Source organism: Periplaneta americana, chromosome 9 (assembly GCF_040183065.1).
Source record: "Periplaneta americana isolate PAMFEO1 chromosome 9, P.americana_PAMFEO1_priV1, whole genome shotgun sequence".
NCBI lineage: Eukaryota > Metazoa > Arthropoda > Insecta > Blattodea > Blattidae > Periplaneta > Periplaneta americana.
In genome coordinates this window covers 58,851,249-58,862,716 of record NC_091125.1, presented here as the reverse complement: position 1 = coordinate 58,862,716, position 11,468 = coordinate 58,851,249, and positions in this window count along the sequence as shown.

The window sequence follows — 11,468 nt, the reverse complement described above, 5'->3', positions numbered from 1 at the left end:
GCTACTGTCATGTCCCATCTTTAAAAAAAAACCAGGTATAGAATATGAAGTCGGCCTGGGTAGCATAGTCGGTATAGCGCTAGCCTTCTGTGCTCGAGGTTGTGGGTTCGATCCCGGTCCAGGTCGATGGCATTTAAGTGTGCTTAAATGCGACAGGCTCATATCAGTAGATTTACTGGCATGTAAAAGAACTCCTGCGGGACAAAATTCCGGCACACTGGCGACGCTGATATAACCTCAGCAATTGTGAGCATTGTTAAATAAACCATAATTTTTTTATTGGGTTATTTTATGACGCTGTATCAACATCTCAGGTTATTTAGCGTCTGAATGATATGAAGGTGATAATGCCGGTGAAATGAGTCCAGGGTCCAACACCGAAAGTTACCCAGCATTTGCTCGTATTGGGTTGAGGGAAAACCCCGGAAAAAACTTCAACTAGATAACTTGCCCCGACCGGGATTCGAACCCAGGCCACCTGGTTTCGCGGCCAGATGCGTTGACCGTTACTCCACAGGTGTGGACTAATTTATTTACAATATGAAATTTTCAAACACACAAAAACACACCCACAACACATCCTGAACACTCAACTGAATATCAAAACACACACCCTTTTCGACACAATCATGAACACACTCCACCACAACAAGAAACCAGAAGATAGCGCAGGAACTCATTAGGCTTTGGAGACTAGTCAGCCAGGTAATTTACCATAATATTAATACAGTAAAGCAATAACGTTAATCAGTGATGGATTTTTTATTTTCTTTGAATGTTTGTGTGTTCTAATATAAACCTTTTTACTGTATCACGAAATTAATTTAAAAAATTAAGCAATATTATACAGAAGTATCAAATTTACTTGTGAGAGCCACTTATCTTGCCAGTCAGCCTACAATGTGTACTCCAGCACAATTACTATCTTCTTACCTGACGAGCCACATGTAGTGGAAACAGATTAAGAGAGGGAAAAATGCATATATTTACAAATAATCCGGTTCTGATATGTAAACACTATTGCCACATATTGCTGTTTACACTTGTACAAAGTCCACGAGATTACATCTCTCAGAAATATTATCATAATATTCCATGCTACATATTATTTTTTTAGGAAGATAAAAGAATAGATCATTAGAAACTGGACTTCTGCATATGATATATTTTGAGATACGAAACTAATGTGTTCTTTTATTTTAAGAGGCAAGCACTCAATCTAAAGTATCTTTAGTTTTGAACTGGTTGAATTTCACTCCTATTTTGCAACCAGAATTGCTAATGAAGACAGTTCCTGGAATGAAGGGCTTTCATATGTGTAGAGAAGTCCACTTTCTCTAATACTCTACAGTTTTGATATAAAATCACTTCTGAGTCTACTTTATCTTATTTTTAATATAAATATTTAATATATGCTTTTATATTACATTAAATATTAAATGAGATTATTGTACAATTGCAGCACCACTAAGCATTTTCTTTCATTTCCAACTAGACTAGAAATTATTTCTAACTTCGCCTTTACTCTTGGTCTGCCCTTCCTTCAAATGCAACCAGAGGTCACCTTCTGTCCTGTTGAATCCTATAACTGTTGGTATTTTCATTTATTCATTTTACATTTTTCCATTAAATAGTGTGATCCTTTTCCAACATATGAGAGATAGGAGACTCTACTATTTTTAATAAATAACATGATTCTTAATATCGATGTCTGAGAACCAGACTGTTCCAAGTCCATTTTACTAAATTTTTTTCAGGAGAGCAATTTTAAATTTCTGATTTTCTAAGCAGCACATGGAACAGTTTGGAATAGCCTCATAGCAAGTTTATGGGGAGGAATATTTACAATTTTGTTCGATTCATATATGCAGACAAGGACTGGAAAGTAATGGAAAACAAATCTAATTTTTCTAAAAAGTTGGATTAGAGCAGTCCGGTTTTCAGCAGTCGAATATATGATCTGATAGAGTAACAATCTATGACAGTTAAACAGACCCTATTTGACAATACCGTAGCAACAAAATGTTCTCAAAAGCGAGAAAACTATTCTTAAATTTTAATCGTGTTTTCAATTATCATATCAACCAACTGAAAAATCAGTTCAACTCATGAATTGTTACCGGTACAGAAGATTTTCTATGCCATATTTAAATTTTTCTACCGCACTTAATCACTCAATCCTGTTTATAGCATTTAGATGTAAACATGAATAATTATAAACAGAAGAAATGTTCAGAAAGATAAGAAAACTGGCCTCATATCACAATAATATTTGCGTATGAACTCGTGCTTTCTATTGTCTCTACAATAAAGAAATATAGACAGTTATACAGGTTTACAACCATGGCTTTTTACGAACTAGCACTAGAAGTTAACATAATGCCTGGAGCTAGAAAATAAAAGTAAGAGAAATGCTAATTATAAATAAATACGGTATGTACGATTTTTCAAGTCTAGCATTTATACCATATCTCCGTTTTTATTGCATTTTACTTTTAGTGGAACATTTTCACGTCTGTTTCTAGATCCTTACATTATCAAAAATATAGAATTAATTTAATGTTCTTATTTTTTATACATTCCTTTCCAGGCACATTATATTATTACCATTTATTTCTCTTTGTACACATCAATGTTATGGAACATATAAAACTGAAAGACAACTTACTGAGATGTACAGATAATTTCTATGTTAATGGTGAAATGTATGGATAAATATTGACATGTTTTCTTCACGTTACCTCATTATATTACCAAGTGAGGTAAGTCACTTATTAATATGTTCCTACAAGCAGTGATGAATTCAGAAGGTATCCGGAGGTAATTTTAGTTGCACTGGGTGAAAGTTACCGGTACTTCTTTCACTGGAAAGAAACCTATGTATAATTTTCTCGGAAATTTCTCATAAGAAAATCGTCAGGTTATGTTTCCTCTTATATTTCAGATGTCCTCTTCGATAAATGTCTGAATTCACTACTGTCTACAAGTCTGTTTGTATAAAAGTTCTTTATTGATCCTTGTTGAAAAGAAATAATAATAAAAAAAAGGCCGAAGGTCTATTGCCATACAGACATAACTTAGAGTAGAAACTTTAAAATACTCAGTGTAAATCCTTTCTCTTATGTGTTCCTTCCATTATTTCATATAATTTTCTAGGAACCCATATTCCCGAAATAAATCCATTTAAATGGCTCAGGATTAAATACATGTAGGCCTACACAAAATCACATCATGTTCGGTAAGTATGATTAAAAGCTGTAATACGGTACTTCAAATCGTTTTATTTCTTTTTTTACAAAACAATAATATAACAAATAGATACAAAAATGTGGCAATATAATCTAAAAATAGCTTAAGATATTACTTTTATCTCATTTACTGCTTAGTGACATTAACACACATGCCCCTTTCTGTTCAACATACTACACTTTAAGAAGGTGTCAAAATAACAACATTTAATGCGACAGTTCACAGGAATATTAGCCCTATCATCATTTGTGATTTTAAAAAGAGTATGACTAATACATTGTTTTCGTAACATACAGAATTGAAACTTGAAAAAATTACAATGACAATTTCCTTATTAACTATCTTTGAACATGACAGGGGAAGCTAATGTAAATGTTATGTTTTATTTAACGATGCTCGCAAGTGCCGAGGTTATATCAGCGTCGCCAGTGTGCCAGAATTTTGTCCCGCAGGAGTTCTTTTACATGCCAGCAAATCTACTGACATGAACCTGTCGCATTTAAGCCAGGTGGAAGCAATGATACTGTAATTTTTCCAAATGAAGTTTTTATAATATGTACAGACACAGAAACAAAATTTGGGCAACCGGAATTTTCCAAGTTCCAGTTATAACATACTGCGCATGCTCAGTGCTTATTTGGAAAATTTAGGTGGCCCAAATTTTGTTTTTGGATCTGTACAAAGATATTAATACAGTTGTGCCCTGCATGCACATATGGGTATACCTACTTTCATACAACACGTGGATAATTTTTATAAATATGTTTAAATTTAATATAAAAAATTAATGAATTGCATGTTACACAATGTCCATGCAATAAGTAGCGATACTGGTAAGTTTATCATCACCCAACTGAAATGCAGCAAGTGATTGTGTACCATAAGTTCAGACCCACTTGCAGTTTCGGCAAAGGACACAAATCACATGAATCTGAGTGGAACTCAAGTCGACACCAAATGTACACTCGTGTGTTCGTGGTTATACTGGAACCAGAGCTGTGTGAAGCACCTCAGCCAACAACAGCAATGCGTTTATGTGGGCGGGAGGGGAGCAGTCTGCGGGTATAACTGGTTTATTCAAGGTCTCGCAATGCAGTTTGTTCTGTGTTTCAGTGAGAGCAACACGTGAAGTGAAGTGAGAGTAATGGCAAATAATAGGCCTAATTATTCTATTCCACATCGGCTGTTTATTTACAATTCGTATGTCTGTACAGAATCTGCTCGTGCTCTCAGCAGATTATTTCAAGAGAATTTCCAGGTGCTCGAGTCTCAAGTCGGACAATTCATAGATTAGTTAATAAATTTCGTGAAAGAGGAAGTGTTCTTGATAAGATGCGAAGAAGGCGACGTACAGTGCTCACAGAAAAAACTCTTGATGACATTGGACAATGCTTGGAAAATTCCCTAAGAAATCTCTTAGCTGTCTTTCTCTTAGCCTCATCAAACGGGAATTTCTTACAGTTCTGCGCAAGTTATGAAGTTACTTAAGTTAAAACCCTATAAATGTACAGTGGTGCAACTTAAACCTGGTGATCCTGTATGTAGGATTAGATTTTGTGAATGGATTTTGAATAAAATGCATGATGGAGAAATTGATCCTAATCTCGTTCTCTTTTCAGACGAAGCGTGGTTTCATTTACGTGGGTATGTAAATTCTAAAATTGCCGACATTGGAGTGCCGAAAAACCTAATCTGCTTCATGAGGAACCTCTTCATGATGAGAAATTACGGTTGTGGTGCGTGGTTTCCTGTGAGAGAATAATAGACCAAATCTTTTTAGGACACAATTAACAGTGATAGATTTGTGAACAACATTTTGCAACCCTTTCTTTGCTGAATTAACTGAGAGGGAACATAGTTTCGACTTGTTACAGCAGAACTTGGCGACGGCTCATACAGCCAATCAGTGGCATGTGGTGATAAATAATCCTTGTGGTGCACAAATATTTATTGTGATTATGATGATGATGATGATTATTATTATTATTATTATTATTATTATTATTATTATTATTATTATTATTATTATTATTATTATTATTATTATTATTATTATTATTATAGGTACTAACTACTACATAACTATTAACATATGCTACGTAGGTATAGATTTACATAATTTTGTTAGTCAAGAAATTGCAGTTAATGAGTTTCCTATGTAGGTCCAGTAATAGCACAGTAAAGTGTTCAATTTCTATTGCAGCACACCGTAAATAATATTGTTTTCGCTATATTGCGTTTTATAACACAGTTCACACGTTCTCAAGCATTCGATACGTGTGTCGTCTCATCAGCCTTAACTGCTAAAAAGTCAGCAGCTTTCTTTATTTCTTTGAAATCTCATCATGACATACATCAAAATGGCTTGAAGGACTTCGTTCTGTATAGTGTTTGATGTGCTCTTAAACACTGTTCCTCTTTCCAATTGTTCCTTAAGAGTGCGTCTAATTCAGAACTGAAATTGATGAGGCCAAGAAAAATACTAGCGTTTAAAGAAGAGTTCCATCTTCGTGACCTCTTAAAGCCAACTCAAAGCTCCACAAAACCGCACACACATATCTGTTCTTGGTAGCTTTATCATTGTGAAGTTCAACAATCCAATTGAATCTAATTGCGTCTATATGTTTGTTTCACCCAACACTGCTAATTTAACATTATTGTTGATGTGTGCAGCTGAAGAATCGTGTTTTTTAATTCATTCATGTGCTTCAAATCAATCATATCTGCAGAACGATAATCAAAATTATGTAGTTACTACGCACAGTCCTAAATTCAAACAGAAAAATAAATAAAATTCATAATGGTACTTATTTTTGTCAATAAATGTTCGCCGTCGAACAATAGGCAAGGAAAACAAAATACAGCGTCTTTTATATTGCAGCAGCATATTGCATTTTTCGTAAGTCCGAATGTTGAATTTTCTTGCCACTTCTCTATTACTGTTCTTCGTCACTTATAATTTGAATTCGTGTGTAGGTCTACCCATCTTCTTTATTTTGATCTTTTCGTGTAAAGGTCTTATAGAAAATTACACATTTAAAAGATTTTGCACACTATTCATTGTAACATTTATGATGGAACGAGCTTGAGAACACATCTGAAAGTGCTCTTAACCCCTCCTACGCACACTGTACTGCCTCCCTACCATGCTCCAAAGCCTGCCAGTGAAACAGTACTACTGCGCATGCTCCAATGGAACAGTGTGCCTCAAGTGTCGAGCGGTAAACGGAAGTCCCAGGCGTCAACGAGACCAGTACACGTGCAGCGTTATTTTTACATAATATTATAATAAAGAATCATGTCGCTCACATAGTCTACTGCAGCTCATTGACATGTGTTATTTGAAGAGGTGGTGCACTGCTCCTGTGCTCCTTAAGAGAAATCGCCACTGCAGCCAATGTTTCATTGCTGGCAATTCGACAAGTGTTTGACAATAGAGTTATCAGCAATAACATATGGCTCTCAACATTCCCTGATTTAACTGCCTGTGACTTATCTCTAGGGATCATTAAAAGATAAAGTGTATAAAACGAATCAACACATTTTGCCGAACTTAAGGATAACATTCGTCAAGAGATCGATTCAATTTCTCAAAGAGAACTAAGAAAAGTAATGGGTAATTTCATAAGAAGATGCCAGAAATGTGTTGAAAATGAAGGCAGGCAATTCCAGCATCTCCTTTAATAACGAGTGAGTACATAACTATTAAAGTGCATTAGAATTTATTAGGCAGTTACTAGCTTGCTAAACATTGGGCTCTTGTATTGTCCGGCCAGCGGGAAGCGATAGCTTATTGGCAGAGTGAGACCCTGCCTCAGCTGTGGTGCCACGATATATGGATGACCCAGTATTGGCCTAAAACAGCACACACATATGGTATTATACAGCTAATGTTTATGAATGACATTTATGACTCAACAAATTCGATCTGTGAAGTTCAAAGATAACATCGGGAAAACCTTCCAGATATTAACATTCGAAATTATTCTTTCAATTTCTCCTGCAGGAAGAAGCTTTGGCTTTTCATTTCATTTCTGATTGGCGTATTATTTGTTGCAATTTTCATGGTCATAATGGGTATTAATTTCACTCCTCTTATGAGTTTAAATGCCTGGTTTTGTACTATTTTGTCATTCTGTGTAAGAGTGGCTGAAATAGATGCCTCATTTCCAAGCAGCAAAATCGATTTTCTTTAGGTTCTGTATCTAATTTGTATTTAGTGTACCTTCCATCAGGGGCGGCTGGTCCTTAGGGTTCACCAGGGCCATGCCCCACCAATATTTCGTCCCCCAGAAATTTTCTTTTCACATTTAAAATGAGTAAATTTTGTTCACGATAGTGTACTGGATTCATAATTGTTTCAGTAAATTTCGGCACTTGACGCGATGTGTCCCAGTAAAATGTGAAAGATTGTATGACACTAATTATTGTGAGCTTGGGCCCGCGTCAAATGGCCCCACAACTTGAATCACTTTAGCACTCAATTGCCATGGTGTGCGGTGTGCAATATCGCGTTTACTACCAATGGAAATTCACGAAGTGTTACGAAGTTACCATTACGAGTATATGCTTGGCATGGGCTGAATTCGTTGGCTTTCTGTTCTATTCATAAGAAGGATCTCCATCAAATTCCAAACTTTAAGAACAGGGCCATCAAAAAGTTTTCCAACCAGTAGGACAGACAAGCACATCTTCTTTATAAATAATTCTGCAAATTGGTAAGTTTAATGTTGAATTTGCATTATCATGTAGTTGGCAGTTTTAGTTGTATTGTGCTGAAGTAATTTTTAAGCAGAAATAATTAACTAAAATGATATAAAAAAATCTTGGTGCATTATTTAACGTATACTGCAAAATTTGTGAAATATCTGGCCCCACCAACAAAATTGATCACGAGCCACCACTGCCTTCTATTGCATTCCCATTTACTATTGACGGTCTTTCAAGTGTTGTAGGCCTTTGTGTTGCCTTCTGTTGTGATTCTGTCGCAGTGATTCCATGTTAATTTGGAGTCCTGCATTGGTCCAAGATATTTATATTCATATATTATCTGTTAAAGAAATAAATAATTGATTAAATGGCGATCTTACTCGTGTTAATTATGTAAGCATATGCGGCTTACAGCTGTTACAGCTGCTTACATTGGACAGACAGGCAGATCATTCCAAACTCGATACAAAGAACACATTAAAGCAATAACCAGAGGACACAATACTTCTACATATGCCGAACACATAACTAATGCTAACCACACATATAATAACATAAATACAGACATGGAAATCCTACACATACAACCCAAAAACCAAAAGCTCAACACACTAGAACAATATGAAATATACAGACACAGTAAAACACACCCCAGTCAAATTCTCAACACACAGATCAATTTCAGAACACACACTATTTGATACAACTCTTCATCACACGAACGCACCCACACAACAGGCAGTGAAGTTGAGATAGCGCCGAGATCTAGTAGGCTCTGAGGATGGTGTCGAATAGCACCGAAACAGCTGTAAGCCGCACATGCTTACATAATTAACACGAGTAAGATCGCCAGTTAATCAATTATTTATATTCAAGTGTTAAAAGTAGTGTACGAAAGATTCAACATTGATGTTAAAGAAATGTTTGGTTTAGTGTAATTTAGGATAAAATTTAGTAGTCGGTTTTTGAAATATTTACTTACATTTTATATTCATTGCACCATTCTGATAGATTTTCTAATGCTTCATACATCCGAGATGTTAGCTCACTTTATTTTTCCCTTGCTTGCTAAGTCTGCATAATGCATGTAACACATTCTTGATACCTTTACCGTATATTTATCTGATAGGTATAATAATCATAATCATAAATAAAATTTATCATAACAGTGAATAAAGTAGGACTTAATGCTAATCTTTGAGACAGGTCTCTATGGGGTTGTTTATATTTCGAGAATTTTTATGGAATCTCTATTTGAATCATTTCATCATTTTTTTTGGGGGGGTTTCGGTCAAAATCATTTTAAGGAGAAGTTTCATTTGGTTTACATAATCACAGGCTCTTTTAAAATCAATAAACACTTCAAGAAGGATTTATTTTTTGTCAAAGCAAACCTTGACATTCTGGCTCTGTGTGACCATTTTTTGAAATATTGACTGATCTTTTCAAAATCCCAGTTGAGAATATGATACAATGTTCTTTGTCTCCAAATACGTACCAAATTAGACGAGTACAAACCATTCTTTCATTAAGTTAGACTGAAAGGTCAGCAACTATAATTTATCTGCATTCCCCCCCCCCCCCCCCAAGATAAACAGTATGATAGCTTTCCTTCAGATTGCTGAGACTGTAGTACCTCCAACACAGGTTGAAAAGTTTCAGTATAACTTTGTGTGCACTAGGTCCTACTGCTTGAACATTTCTTTTGAGGTACGGTATTTGTTGTCTGGTCAAGAAATCTTATGTGATTTGAGTTGTGATATGGCTTGTTTTATTTCACGTATTTAAAAATTTTTATTGAAAAATTCGTGAGAGTTGATTGACTGGTAATTCTTTTGTAGTTTTCTATATTCATGTTTCTTTTGTTTTGGGATACAGTACTAGAAGGTGATGATATCATCTAAGACTGCTGCAATTTTTTGCGATTTGTTAGTAGTTTGTTTTTGTAAGTAATTGGCTCTTTTATTTTGTATTGATTTCTTATCTATCAAAATGTTGATGAATTTACGAACATTCCAACTGTCTTTTCTATAGTCTTAGTTATCTACTTTTAGCCTTGCTTCTTCTCTTGTTTCTTTTCTCTTATTAGTGAAGAAAGTTTTTTCATACCTATCAAAAAGTAATTATATTTTGGGATTTCTCTTAGTTGTGCCTTGCAGTTGTCAGGATTATGTTGTAGAATATCTCTGAAATATTGCTATTTATTTACCTTTAGGGAGGAGGTTGAATGGTAGTCTTTGAGTTGAAAAATATTGCTCATTTTCTGGTGATAATTTGACCTCGTGTATGAAGACAGCATCAATGTTGTTGTCACATACCAGTACTATTGGTTTCAGTACCGTAAAATGGGGTGAATAGGGCCGAAGTTTTATTCTTTTTTATTTCTTTGTGTCAAAGATTAAATATAATAATAAGAGTGTTTATGCTTTCATTCATAATGAGTGAACAAATAAACACTCTTATTATTATATTTACTCTTTGACATAAAAAATAAAGAATAATAAAACTTCGTACCTATTCACCCCCTGCGGTTCTATTCACCCCATTTTACGGTATTTCTGCCTTCGTGAAAACTCATCAGCATTCAATTACAAAAACTTCAGGGACATCCCGCACGAAACAGCACCCAGCCAAAGATCTGATTGTGAAGCTATTTTGTCTCTGAAATTAAATTTTACTTTGGGATTCTTTATGATTTTTGATGTAGGTCATTTAGTATTGCTGGTACCCAGGATGCACCACTAGGAGTCAATCTACAATCACTAAAATAAATATAAGCAGGAGCGTATATTGCGGGTGTTCAAGGTGTGAGCTGTACACCCTGTAAATTCGGTAATCTCTTTTTTTTTTTTAAGTTGTTTTATATAATGCAACAACAATTTTAATTTATCACAATTTAAATGCGTGGTAATCTCATTGAAAGTTGACATATATAGTTCAAGACTAATTTTAATTTATTACCATTTAAATATTTTAAATGCCTGCTGGTTGAATGTGCACACTATCCTCAGAACGGCTACGCTCTGCCTGATGAAGTGGAATGAGGTTTAGTCTGGTCGTTCTGCCCGTACAAAAGAACATCCTTGGTTGAGAGTTACTGCTATAATTCTCTGTGCGTGCACAGTGGAGTGGTGGGGATACTTGCTTCTCTCAAGCTCGCAGGTCGTCCTGTATACAGGCAGCTCAACTTATCAATTGTAGCCTTATAAAATATTGTGTTTGATTGCTTGTGTGAATGAATTTACTGTGTTTAGATTTCATTAGAGTTCATAGTTTTGTGCCAGCGCAGGTGAACAATTTAAATTACTTATTTAATGATAATAGCACTTGGAAATGTATACTGTAAAATATCTTGCAAAAATCATTCTCTTCTCGCCCACTAGAAGAGAAATAATTACATATAGTGAATAAGGGTAGACCTACCCCGCCACTTCCGAATTTAGTGCAACAATATAAAACAAAAAGCGGACAATACACTAAACATTTTTCTATTTCACAATATGAAAATT